At 36.7% G+C, this 15078-nt stretch overlaps 1 protein-coding gene and 1 long non-coding RNA gene across 3 annotated transcripts in view; one reads left to right on the forward strand and one right to left on the reverse strand.

Moving 5' to 3' along the window:
• Positions 1–15078, forward strand: part of Dop1R1 (Dopamine 1-like receptor 1) — a 234156-nt gene that overhangs the window by 56911 nt on the left and 162167 nt on the right. The gene's annotated exons all lie outside the window — the stretch shown is intronic.
• Positions 1–15078, reverse strand: part of LOC149055392 (uncharacterized) — a 54600-nt gene that overhangs the window by 10244 nt on the left and 29278 nt on the right. The window lies entirely within an intron of this gene.

The raw sequence follows: 15078 nt of genomic DNA on the forward strand, positions 1-15078 counted from the left end.
CGTTTATTGTGTAAATAAAAGTACAGTTTCCAATTAGAAGGGTAGTAGGACAACCCCCTTACCTACCCTTCTTTACAATATTCTAAATTACAAGGCACTGAGGGCCTTGCCCCTCTATCTTTCGCCAGTTCAGCGTATAATATAAATGCTTAACTAGATTATAAGTTAATATTTACTTCCGCCTGCCTCTTCCTGTCTTCTTCGCACTTATACCTCATTATACGATCGATGTATTTTGCAATGAGTTGCCATTCCATCTTTCCCTGCAACTTTTGATCCACCAAGTTGTCTTTGATCAAACTGTGACCTATCTCTTGCGACAGTTCCCATCGCCAATTTTCAAACGCATCGCACACAAATAGTGTGTGGTTCGCATCATCTATGTCCGCCTCGCACAGTGAGCACTTTGGAGATTCTGCCCTTTTGAACCTGTGGAGGTATTCATTAAAACAACCGTGGCCCGTCAGGGCCTGCGTTAGAAAAATATGGTCAATGTCACAGTAAAAAATATCTATGAGGTTAATGCTACTTCCTCTGCTCGTTTATGTTCAAGTGGCTTAAGAATATTATAAATTTGGTAAGGTGATCTTGGTATACTAATATAAATTTATATCTTCCATCTGGGTGTGACTGAAAATCAGGTTAACCTGACATCGAGAATTAAATTCCGGTGGAACAATAGGCTTAACCACTACTCCTTTTTTAACGCCTTTTTGTTTCTGTTGATATGGTTCACATATTTATAAAAAAACTTCTATATCACACCGAGTAATATTTTTATATTTTCTTGAAAGTTCAGAAAACGACCACCATGACCAATTAATTCATTTGTAGTTTTTAGAATTTCGTAAAGTTCATCATCATTAACATGAAATAATATTTTCCCATCAGCAGTTACCGGAAATATTAATTTTTCATTTGCTGTACAACCAGAATAAAGTATCTATAAAAACCTCAATATTACATATAATATTATTAGAAAATATATTTCCTATTATTAAATTTTTAGTTAAAATTATATTATAAAAATATAAGATAAATTATTAATATTCTGAAAATATTTTTTGACATACCTAACATAATATTTTTTACTGTAAGTATCGACTTACATAATACAGCATTAAAAAAAATTAAATACCTTTCAAATCTCCAGTAATCATGCGATGTTTTCATATTATTTTTACCATCTTTAAGCAGCTGCAGTAACTCGTGTAATATTTGTTAATATTTTTAATTTGATAAATAAATTGTATTTTTTGAATTTTTCTGACATTTACTTAATTCGGAATAGAAACGTTCAGATATTTTTATAATATATATCTCATCGCGACAACACGACAAATACTCTAAGTGTGAGAAAAAAAAAAAAATTTTTAAAATGTATTTTGAATTTTCCCGCATTCACGGACAACAAATAATAATATCATTACCTACCTTATACGATAGGATAATCGTTAAGATAAGTAATAATCATTGATTTCACTTAAGTGAAGTTTTATATTAATCATATACTTTTCCTGCTCGAGGTTAGGTCATCTATAAAATATCTAGATATTGTATATATGCTGCGAGGGGAGAGTTTGTTTTAGGAATGAGATGTCAATATACTTCTAGGAATTTAGACGTATATGCGGTGATGGGAAAATCTGAGGCACGTACCGGACATTTGGGAAAACCGTTCACGACACCTCAGCCAAACGTTTAAGGTGGGTCAATTGGGTCAAAACCCTGTCGCCGCGAGTGTAGCTGCAAAAGCATTGCACGTCAGCCACTGGCCTCCAGGTGTTTTCGGGGTTGGTCGTAATTTATGATGGTCACGGTGAAAATTATGTTTTTTTTTTTTTAAATTTTCTAAACGTAAAAGTTACCACCGGCAACCGCGTCGGTAAAGCACGTTCTGGGATATTATGATATTAAAACGTTAGGTTAGTTAGTTAGGTAGGTAGGTAGGTAGATGGGTAGTAAACAATTTTCAAAAACCTGACACGATATATTTTATATGACGAATTATTATTATTGCTGGGACTGAAATGATTCTAGCGTGTTGTAAATGCGTATTGTTCCACAAATTATCGCACATCATTCGTACCCATTAGATTGGATAATGAATTGTAAACAATATATTAACGTAAGATGATAAAAGAAAAATGTTAGGTTTTAAGTACCTTAATTTTCGTGCAAGCCTGTCAGTATGTCAACTCTAATAATTATTGATTTAAACTTACAATATAGTAAACTGTTTTAGTAGTTAATTTAATTGAAAATTTTAAATAAATAATATTACCCGTTGTATTTCTACTTCCAGTTTTTAAAAATACAATTAAGTTAATGTATTAAGATTCCAATTTCAAATTCTAAGAGTGACTATACGTTTACGCTCGCATATAATATTGTACACGCGATTACCTGTTGTATGTCGTTTCTCTGATTATTATATCTTAATAATATATTTTAACAAGACACTTTTATTTTATAGTATTGTTAATCAATAATCATACAAAAATTATAACTTTATGACTTAAATCCTTTGTAACCAAAGCATTTTCTATTGATCAAATTGACTGATTTCTTGGAAATGCATTACATTATAAACAACTTTATTTTATTCTTTAAAACTTACTTACTCAAAAATGATTAAATATAATAGAATAGAAGTAGGTATATAATATTATATATACTTATATTAAATTAAATCTCGGAGTAATATAAAATACATATTTTATATAACACTTTTTAAATATTTTTATTTTATAGTCATGTGTACGATATTTTAACAAAATAAATATGCAATGATATTAATAATAACAATATATGTAGCGCTAATGATAAAGTGGTCGAAGCAAAGTAAAAAAAACTAACCTTTTTACTAACTAAGCGGTTTTACTGTTTATATACGTACAGGTGGATATTGTGTTAGTTATAGTTATAATATATTATTATGATATAATATTGTTTATTGTGCCCCTATTGTTTGTTTTTTATTCATATACATATTTGTAATCATTTTAAATCAATTTTTTTTTTCATTATCAATAATTTGTGTTTAACTTTAACATTCATTTAAAAAAATAGAAACATGTCATGAAATGTGCATACAACATTATGATAAATTATGTTTTTCTATAGATAAACAGTTTGTATATTTTATGCACGAGTATAAAAATAATTGTGAAAGTATTATTTTTTTAATTGATGTTATTGTCCATAATTGTCATAAATTGCTAAAAATTTAATTCAAGTCAATACATACATTTGCTTTGTTATTTACCTATTTAATTACAAAAATAAAAGGCAGACTATTAATTATTAAGAACTCGAAAAAAACATGTTTATGTGTTAGGTAAATAGCATCAGTAAATTTAATTAAATCAGTTATCGAAAGTAACTTTTGCTAATATAATGTCTTGTAAGAGTTTATTCATGCGGGTTAGATCGTAGGTGAGGTCGGAAGTACACTGAAGTGATTTTAATATTTTGTATTTTTGAAATAAATTATTAGTGCATTATTTGGAGTTAAAGTTGAATGATGATACGACGATAGTGGCGAGTCAATTTCTGGTATAATGATAATATTTATGTTTTTTTGAGATCAAATTGAAGAATTCTGGCTAGACTGTGAATACTTTGAATATGACTCTAGCGGTATACGTCGATGGACATTCGAAGATCAGAGTTGTGTATAACTTCGAGTTTACTAATCAATGATTAGTTAAAATTTGACCAAATGAATGCACCAATACATAATAATAATAATTATATCCCCTAATATTATTTAGTTAAATGCAATTAATTAATAATTCTTAGATCACCTAACATTTAAAAAATGTATAGACTACACAGACTTAAATAAGAAACAATTTTAGTATGGAAAATGTTCAATAACTATACCTAATCATCAAATACTTTATAATTATTATTTTTATGTTTTGATATTTTTATTTCGCAGTTTTAACTAACTTACAATAGTTTGTTGTATGTGGTACGAGGTCAAAATACCTCGTAAATGTTTTAAAATTGACGTTTCTTTTTAGAAATGTATGTTTTTAAACCGCTATATTTTTAACAAAAAAATTAATAATTCTGATCAGTCTTGAATAATAAAAAACATAGATCTACAAATAATTGCCGGTATACAAATACATTTTCTTGCTGGTCATGTGTTATATTCATGAAGTATTATATTTCATAGTTGCAGATTTAAATTAATGAAGCGCTGATGTAATTTTATGTATTTAAAAAAATGTTAGTATGGTATTCAAAGTTCATTAAGTTTATTGCATTGTTATTATTTATTTGATTTTAAATCAAGGCATCAATATCTCTCTTAACCATTAACTTTGGACAAAAGCCGTATGTGGCTACCGCAATAAATCTATTTTACGTTCGTCGATCAAGCAATTAATTACAATAAATTTATTTTCATATCATTAGTTTTGAATATTTTACGAAATTAAACTGTGATATGATAATTAATGATTTTTGTACAAGACTTCAGAAAACAGACAAAGGGTTGAGGTGTCAAAAAATAACAAAAACTTTATCTTGATCCTAAATTTTATGAATTTTACCGTGTTGTAAAGTGAATATTATATAATTTTAAAACTAAGTGATTTATTGGTATCGCCAATTAAAATATAACAAATTAACTCATTTATTAGATATATACAATGCATAATATTTCGTTGTGGTATTATATTATTAAATAAAAATTATAAATGGTTGTTATTATTAGAATAAAATAGTCGTGAAGAAGGCACGCAATATTTCATTTTTGCAGAAAACGTGTTTGTATGGGAGTTGAAAACTTACTACGTACGCTGTGATTATAATATTATAACATACATACTTATAACCATATAATTACTATTAATGACTATTTTTATTTATTTATGTGTTGTTGTTTATATACTTCGAGTCTAAAGTATTATAACTATGCGTATTTAAATAAAAAATAATCATTTTTAAGATAATTTTATGTTTTTATTATGACGATTTTATTAATTGTAATCAATATCGTACATCATTTTTACCGTTATGACTGTAATTTGCATACAGATATTAATTTGTTTCTATCATTATCAGACATAACTTAATACTTTAAAATAATACCCTCTTTACAATACTAACCACAACGCAATATCTTAAGTTTAATCATATAAAAATACATTATACTATTTAAATACGATATTGACGTTATAATAGCAATATTATTTCTTACTAAAATGCAGTTAAAAATAATAATACTATGCATTCCATCTTTAGAATATAGTTAAAAGGTCGTGGCTTATAAATGTAATTCATATATATTATTATAAGCTAGTTAATAATATTATTTATGAATATATTATAATATTATAATGTACTCGAGATTTTCGAATATCAATGTGGGCGTGTGTGTGTTTGTATTTTGAATAAAAAGATGACAGTATTATGTGATAAGATGATATTATTATTACAGTTACCATCAAATCTTTTTTTTTTACGTTACTACATTATCTTTTCACATCGTGAGAATTTGTAAGAAGAATGAAAAAAAAATAAAACATTTAACGTGGTGAAGGACATGTCTCAAACCGCATCACAAACGTATATTTAATGTTTTTTGTTAACATTGTCGAATTACACTACTGTGCGGTTGTGCACTACACTATTACACATACGCGCCCGTATCTTCCAACTACATTTTACCATTTATTTTTCATCACAAAAAAAAAATCTAATTTCCTAATAGAGAAATATTTCAGGATAATTTCAATTTTGGCGATGGGGTGCTGCGATACATTTTTGATGTTATTATTATTATTATTATTATTATGCGGGCGTGCGCGTGTGCATAGTATACGATTTAGCGTTTTGCCGTTGGATCTTCTTGTCCCCGAAAAATGGGTTCTTTGGGATAGTGGGTATAGTTCAACGTGACGTTTGTCTGGGTATGATCATGATGAGGGGGGTGGTGGTGCACAGTGGAAATGGAGGACGATATTGAAAACGGGATTTATAGACATTTTCCCATTTCCGATGCATTCAACACTCGAGGGTTGTTCACAATGTATACATGCGAGCGTAGTTATAATGCGATAATTTGAATATGAATGAAACCTTCAGCGATCGGGACGTCTCGAAGATGAGTAGGATAGGGATCTGAGGGTGGTAAGAAATTGAATAAGAAAAATAAAAATAATATGACTAGACTGCCACTGCATGATGTGACACGTAAAAAACCACGCCGTCGCGTCATTGAAGTATAAAAAAATAAACATTAATTTTGTGGGTATTTATCTTGCAGCTGTATTGAAAAAACAAGTTTTTGTCTCCCACGTAGAACGTCTCTCAATGAATAAAGACCTACCTACAAAAAGAAATACACGCGTCTTGCGCTATTATAATATACGTATATAGGTATAATTATTATTTACGTATAAAAATCGTATTATATCCGTGATATTTTAAACATATTTTAATCACTATCATCGATATCGTATTTTACGTAACTACGTATAGTTTTTGGTTAAAATCGTTTTGTGCATTTTTCAGGTCAAATGCCTGTAATTAAAACGATAATCAATTTACAGGATCAGCGGTTCTCAAATACTTTTGGTTTTGTAGTCTTCAAATCGCTAAAAAAAGCTGAGCCCTATAAATCATAAATGTCGGTATAAAAAAAAAATTGATACAAGGTAAGGTGAATCCAAGTATTGTATGTAATTATATTTCTAAACAATGTTACAAGTCAAAGTGTAATTAATTATTTAAAACTCACTACATTTATGAACAATTTCATTTTTACTAAACACATGCAATGTTATTGCGTCAAAGATCAATTAAAAATGTGAAACTATATATATTATATGAATACTGTTTAATCAAGAAGCTCCTACGAATTTAGTGGTCGGCTTCATTGACTACATCAACGAAAGTCAACAGTTTAAAGGAATACCAGGACCAGTGTGATATTAGGATTTTCAGACTAAGACCCCATCAACTATACTCTGAGATATATAACGTGCACGTATGGCAAGGCACATACAATAATTTATTGATGAAATATACAAGAAATAATAATAATATAATCATTCGCTAGTGACTCGGTACCGGCGCCTCAGTACCAATCAATAGGAATACAAGGTATAAGTAATAACATAAAATAATCAATAAGTAAATAATAAATAGTACTATCAACACATATGATAGTAATAATAGGTAATCATAATAATAATCAACACCGGATTATGATAAAGAATAATACAACACAAGATATTATGACAATAATTACGCGCGTCTCCTGCGACCGTTGGTGATCACTTCGTGGTTGCCAACTATGAATTGATAACAGGTACGGCGACACTATGACCACTGACGATTGAGTCCACACGTAGCACTCATCAACGGGTGCGGCGGCTAAGATGACGTATATCAGAGACTACCGGTGTGGGTTCGGTTTAATCATAACCGAACGCACGCGTATTACCTGCTATTCACAGCTGCTTGCCAAACAGCGACCGTATAACAATATCACCACAGGTCGCACGAACAACACGTGAATATAATCTATGTCGGACGACCGGGCACCGTATCAAAGACAATAATACGATTAACGGAGCGGCGAAACACAGCCTATGGAGGTTACGGCAACGGATATTTATAATACGATTATTACGGCGCTGATATGGCGGCACGCGTCGCGTGAACGGCAAATCAAGTCGCGATCACAAAAGCACAGGCAACGCTTAACCGTAAGCCGGCCAGCACAACGACAGAACGACGGACCGTACGTTGACAAAGGTCGTTGGGTAACTAACTAGGTCAACGTTTCACAGAGTCTACGGCGGACGTGCGTTTTCACTTATCGGTGACAGCATGCTAGACGGGCGGGGAAACGGCACGACCGGTTCACAGACGCATCGGCCATACATCGACTGAGGCGCTCGAACATCCTCCCCCAATGAAAAGCCCTGGTTTTCATGAGACGTGGCAGGCGCTGGAGCATTGAAGATTGAGAACGAGCAACGGTCGCGGAGCCTGACATTGGTACGAAAAAAAATAATAAGATAATAGTACAATAGCTCAAAATCTTGAGATTATAAATACAAGTGATGACATCATAAATAACACATGAGTAATAACATAAATAAAATTCAAAGTTTAACAATTAACCTGGTTTGCCAGGGTGTGCCCCGAGTATAATTGATGTGGTCAACCTGACAATCCAGAATGGTTGGTGAGCAGCAGGCAGACACTAAGGAATAGAATAACTCAATTACCCCGACACAGCAAGCACAAATAAATAACATGGGACACGAAATTACTCAAATTCAAAAAAAAAAAAAAAAAAAAAAAGGCAACTACTCTGTGGGCAGCAGCACCAATTTTACAACTGGCCTGGTAAGCTCACCCTGGGCCGTCAACACTCTAGCTACACGCACAACGCCATCAGCTCCAGGCATGACACTCAAGACCCGACCTAGACGCCAAGCTGTAGGAGGGCTCTGGTTGTCTTTAATCACGACCATGTCTCCGTCTTTGACGTTAGGAACATTGTTTGTCCATTTTGTTCGTGTCTGTAATGAGCACAGGTATTCACTGGACCATCGACGCCAAAACGACTGGTGAAACTGATGAAGTAACTTCCAACGGTTGACAATTTTCCGGCTGTCCTCGGGTATATGATGTTCAGGAACAGCGAGCAGAGGTTGTCCAATTAAAAAGTGTCCCGGAGACAAGTAGCCGAGATCAAGAGGCGACGATGACATCGGAGTGAGTGGCCGCGAGTTTAAGATCGCTTCGATGCGGCATAGAATGGTAGACAGTTCCTCGAGTGACGGAGTTTGACTACCCATGACACGGGTTAACAAAGTCTTGAACGAGCGTACGGCAGCTTCCCACAATCCACCGAAGTGCGGAGCACTTGGTGGGTTGAAAATCCACGTACACGCAGAGTGGGAAGACAGTCTGTGATGATTTTCAGGATTGTTCACTAATTGACGCAATTGTTTTGACGCTCCAACAAAATTGGTCCCGCAGTCTGAAAATATTTCGTGAGGAAGACCACGTCGCGCAACGAAACGATCGAATGCGGCCAAGAACGCATCAGTAGTCAAGTCCAATACTATTTCTAAATGCACCGCCTTCACGGCCATGCATACGAATACAGCGACATACACTTTATATTGTCTTGCCTTCCGCAAGCGGCATTCGCGCATTGGCAAGGGACCAGCGTAGTCAATCCCAACACGGGAGAACGGTCGGCAAGCTTGAACACGTACCGCGGGCAAATCAGCCATGAGGGGAGTTTGAGTTTGAGCAATTGCTCTGACACATATGGTACATGAGCCAATGACTTTCCTGATCACGCACCGCACAGACGCAATCCAAAATTGACGAGCGATTAAAGCTGTTATAACTCTAGGTCCCGAATGGCACGTCACAAGGTGCCAATGCCGGACAATAAGTAACGAAAGATAAGATGTCTTCGACAGTAATATTGGCTGCCTTTGAGCTTCTGTTAAATCAGCATGTGCCAAACGACCACCGACACGAATCAAACCACATGGATCAATGAATGGGCGGAGCACTGCAAATGTTCGAGGTGGCGCTTGATCATGCTGCACATTGTGTAGCAATTTCCCCAGTGTCTGTAATTGAGACGCTTTGACAAGAACTGTTAGGGAATCAGTCAATTCCGATTGACATAGAAAGGCATTGGAGTACGTCTTACCTTGACATAATCCGATAAAACGACGCATCCATGTGACGACTCTGAGCATGTTGGTGTATGAAGAAAAACGTGAGAACCATTCGCCCTCGGTGTCGAGTTGCACAGCTAAGGAAACGCCTTTTGTTTCAGGCAGTTCTTCTAAGGACATTATACAAGGTGAAAGGTCCCAGGTATCTTCAGAATGACGTAAAAATTTAGGTCCATACCAATACAGGGGGAACTGCATAAGGGCTGAGGGCTGCATTCCGCGCGAAGCACAGTCAGCCGGGTTATCGTCAGTTCGTACATATCCCCATTTACACGATGGTAACAATTGATGCACCTGGTGCACTCGATTAGAGACAAATATTTTGAACAAGGAGTGTGGATTGATCAACCAAGACAAAACTATTTGTGAGTCAGACCAGGCAAAAACATTAGTGATAACGAGTTGAAGTTCAAGTGTCGCTTTGACGCGACCCATCCATCGTGCCAATAGAACAGAAGCAGACAATTCAAGTCGAGGTACAGTGATCTTCTTCATGGGCGCCATTTTTGTCTTGGACCCTAGAAGGGAAATGGAGACCGATCCATCTGGCTGAATCAAACGAAGATAGACGATTGCTGCGTAGCCTTGCTCTGAAGCATCACAAAAGCCGCAGAGCTGGACATGGGAACCATTTTTTGTAGCCAGAAAACGCGGAATCTTGACTTTAGTCAATGTATGGAGATCTTGGACAAAGATTTTCCAATCCTCAGTCAAGTCGGACGGAAGTGGCGCATCCCAACCTAAACCTGCCTTCCAGATTTTCTGCAATATATGCTTGGCATAGAAGATTACTGGAGCAATAAGGCCAATTGGATCAAAGATTCTGGCAATGGTTGACAGAACGGCGCGTTTGGTCATGACATCACACGAAGAAGAGACTTCAAAGCCAAAAGTGTCTTCGGAAGAGTCCCAATTTAAACCGAGAACCTTGACCACTCCTGCCTCAGGGTCGTCGAACTGTAAAATTCCTTGGACACGATCATCTTGTGGAATAGTAGCTAGAATCTGAGGATCATTACTAGACCATTTTTTCAGCTCAAAACCAGCGGTACTCAGAACAGATTTCAAGTCAGATTTCAATGTCAACAGTTGGCTTGTGCTGTCGGCGCCAACACAAATATCGTCAACGTAAGTTTGGTGAGTTAATGCCTGTTTGACACCAGGAAACTCTGCACAACCATTGTCGGCAAGGTCCTTCAGAACTCGCAACGCTAGGTAAGGAGCACAGTTCACTCCGTAAGTAACCGTGTTCAGTTGGTACTCCTTAAGTTCATCCAACGGTGACACACGCCATAAGATGTGTTGGTATTTCCGATATTGTGGAAGTACCAGTATTTGTCGATACATTTTACACACGTCTGCTGTGAAGGTGAATTGATGTATACGAAATCGGAGCATGATATCAACAATATCCTGCTGAAGCTTTGGACCAGTAAAAAGACACTGATTCAAGGAACGGTTGGATGAAGTAGTGGCCGAAGCATCAAATACCACTCGAATTTTACTGGTTGCAACATCACCTTTAAAGACAGGATGGTGAGGTATGAAGTAGTCACCAGGACTGGAAGCGATAGACATATGCCCTAGTGATTCATAATCACTCATAAAAGCTGAGTATGCCTGATTCAAAGCTGGATTAGCTTGAAGTTTCCGCTCTAGGTTTTGGAATCGACGCAAAGCCATTTGTCGAGATCCAAAAAAACGTTCTTCCTTGCCGGATTCCATGAAGGGCAACGGAACCACGAATCGACCGTTATCATCACGCACACGTTCGGTCAAGTAGATGGTTTCACACTTGCCTTCCTCAGTGAATGTAACTGGAGCAGAGTCAGGTTCTTCAACACGCCAGAAGCGTTCGACCAGATTCTCAAGTGATACCGTGAGTGACACAACATTTGAGCAGACTCGATCGGGCTCTTGTTCAGGGACAGGGCCGATTAGAATCCACCCGAATAAAGATCCGAATGCAGTGGGTAATGAATTGTCTATGACAACACGTTTTCCGTCTAATATCTGGGCAAACACATCGGCTCCCAACAACAAGTCAACAGGTGCCGGAAGATCAAAACTAGGATCAGCTAGAGCCAAATGCGAAAAATGAAGTTTGCACTGCTTGGGCAGATGACGAGATGGCATGTTAGTAGTTATCGTGGGCAGGACCCAAGCTGTCACCTGGATTTTCGTATTCTCATCATACCGCGGTGCGATGGTACAATGGACCACACCATTCAACTTGGGAACTTGAACACCAGAAAGACCCGTTAAAGGCACTGTCCATTTGGAACGTTTTAAACCCAGGCGATCCGCACACGCCAAGGTCATGACACTGACCTGTGAGGCCGAATCGATCAATGCACGGACTGGTTGGGCGCGACCACAGTAATCACGAACATGTATGAGGGCGGTCCCGAGTAAAACAGTTGGCCGATCCAGTGACCCAACGTGGACGGCTGGAGGATCAGTGGAAGATGATGGCTTTCGGGAAGCTTCAAAATCGCGATGGAGTAAAACATGATGACGACCATTACATTTGGGACATGTCTTCGCTAAACAGCGAGTCGACCAATGAGTAGAATTCAAACATCGGAAACAAATTTTACGGTCCTTCGCCGCTTGATATCTATCATCCATAGACATGTCAGAAAAGGTTACACACTTAACTGTAGAATGTTCGCCAGAGCAAAAAAGACATTTGGAAGTAGATGCGACCGGGGCGTGTGAAGACAACAAGGCAACTTTAGACCTTTTATTGTCAAGTCGATGAATTGGTTTGGTCCTATCCTGAGGTTGGTTGTAACTGCGCGCGTTACTCGATTGTGTGACAGTTTCTAAGACTGCAACACGTGACTTGACGTAGGTGACCAAGTCCGAAACTAGTGGGAATTCACATGAATTAGCAGCCTCAAAACCTTTACGCGTTGACAACGATAGGCCACGAACAGACAAGGCGAATAGGATGAACTCCCCCAAGTCAGGAATATTCAACGATTTTAACATGGCAACTTGATCGGAAAACAGGATCAGAAATTGCTTCAGTCCATCCAATGATTCTTGAGACTGAGACTGGACTGAAATAAGTTTGTCCACAATAAGTGACGCTAATTGTCTAGGTTTATCATACCGTTCAAATAATGTGGACCAAGCTAGGTTATAAGTATTCTCCGTAACCGCAATATTTTTAATAGTATAAAGAGCATCGCCCTTAAGACAACCAAGGAGATAATAAAACCGATCAATATTTGGCAGGTTAGGAATGTGACCCACCCTTGCAAGAAACCTGTCGCGGAAAACAGGCCATTCGATCAAATCACCACTGAAAGAGGGTAATGGTATTTCTGGTAGACGGGATACTGAGGTGCTGCCAGGCACATGATGTATGGACCCATTGGCACTACCGTCCAATGACACAGTTTCATTTTTAGGTGTGTGTTGTTCAACTACAGTTACAACACTAATGTACAGAGAACGAATCTCGGTCTCTAAATGTGTAGAGAACTCAGATGTAAGATCCAAATCCAATAATGCATCCAAAACAGCTTGATTATGTGACATAAAAGAAGTCCATAATGAATCCAGATCACCAGCAGCAATTAAAAAATTAGGTAACAGCTCTAAATTATCATTGACACGAGCCGCTGTCGTAGCTAATGCTTTAATTCGGTTAATAGTACCTTCACGGTTAAGCACTGAAATAGTCTTAGCCCTAACTGCTAGTCTTTGCTCACGAGCAGCCTTTTCTTCGCTTGTCTCTACCATATTAATTCAATATATATAAATTAAAAAATATTTAAATATAAAACTCACTTTACTATAATAATGTAACACCAATAAGCAATAAGGTGTTATATAATGTGCATAAACAATAGTACCTATACACAATAAATGTGTGAGCTGAGAAAGGAAGCAATCCCAATTGGTGCGTACTACAACACAGAATAATTACCCAGAAGAACGCGTAACTAACAACCCAAAATCACAAACATGTACTCACACTAATCAAGTAACCAAATTTATTCACTGGTGTCAATCGCTGATGTGACTATACTATTAATTAAACCACGCTCTGCTACCAATGTTTAATCAAGAAGCTCCTACGAATTTAGTGGTCGGCTTCATTGACTACATCAACGAAAGTCAACAGTTTAAAGGAATACCAGGACCAGTGTGATATTAGGATTTTCAGACTAAGACCCCATCAACTATACTCTGAGATATATAACGTGCACGTATGGCAAGGCACATACAATAATTTATTGATGAAATATACAAGAAATAATAATAATATAATCATTCGCTAGTGACTCGGTACCGGCGCCTCAGTACCAATCAATAGGAATACAAGGTATAAGTAATAACATAAAATAATCAATAAGTAAATAATAAATAGTACTATCAACACATATGATAGTAATAATAGGTAATCATAATAATAATCAACACCGGATTATGATAAAGAATAATACAACACAAGATATTATGACAATAATTACGCGCGTCTCCTGCGACCGTTGGTGATCACTTCGTGGTTGCCAACTATGAATTGATAACAGGTACGGCGACACTATGACCACTGACGATTGAGTCCACACGTAGCACTCATCAACGGGTGCGGCGGCTAAGATGACGTATATCAGAGACTACCGGTGTGGGTTCGGTTTAATCATAACCGAACGCACGCGTATTACCTGCTATTCACAGCTGCTTGCCAAACAGCGACCGTATAACAATATCACCACAGGTCGCACGAACAACACGTGAATATAATCTATGTCGGACGACCGGGCACCGTATCAAAGACAATAATACGATTAACGGAGCGGCGAAACACAGCCTATGGAGGTTACGGCAACGGATATTTATAATACGATTATTACGGCGCTGATATGGCGGCACGCGTCGCGTGAACGGCAAATCAAGTCGCGATCACAAAAGCACAGGCAACGCTTAACCGTAAGCCGGCCAGCACAACGACAGAACGACGGACCGTACGTTGACAAAGGTCGTTGGGTAACTAACTAGGTCAACGTTTCACAGAGTCTACGGCGGACGTGCGTTTTCACTTATCGGTGACAGCATGCTAGACGGGCGGGGAAACGGCACGACCGGTTCACAGACGCATCGGCCATACATCGACTGAGGCGCTCGAACAAATACTATATAATACTACCACAGTAAAATCTTGTAGTTGTATATACTTTAAATACGTTTTTTAATTTTAAAATAATCAAAACCGTTAATTATCAATGTTGTAACTTGGTTAATTGTTGTCTGGATAAGAAAAATAAATAAGTAGCAATCGTATGGGTAATGGATTGGAGTTGAAAATGTTAAATTA

This window comes from Diuraphis noxia, unplaced genomic scaffold (genome assembly GCF_037042655.1).
Source record: "Diuraphis noxia isolate RWA-SAM2 unplaced genomic scaffold, SU_Dnox_SAM2 contig0005, whole genome shotgun sequence".
In the NCBI taxonomy this organism is placed as follows: domain Eukaryota; kingdom Metazoa; phylum Arthropoda; class Insecta; order Hemiptera; family Aphididae; genus Diuraphis; species Diuraphis noxia.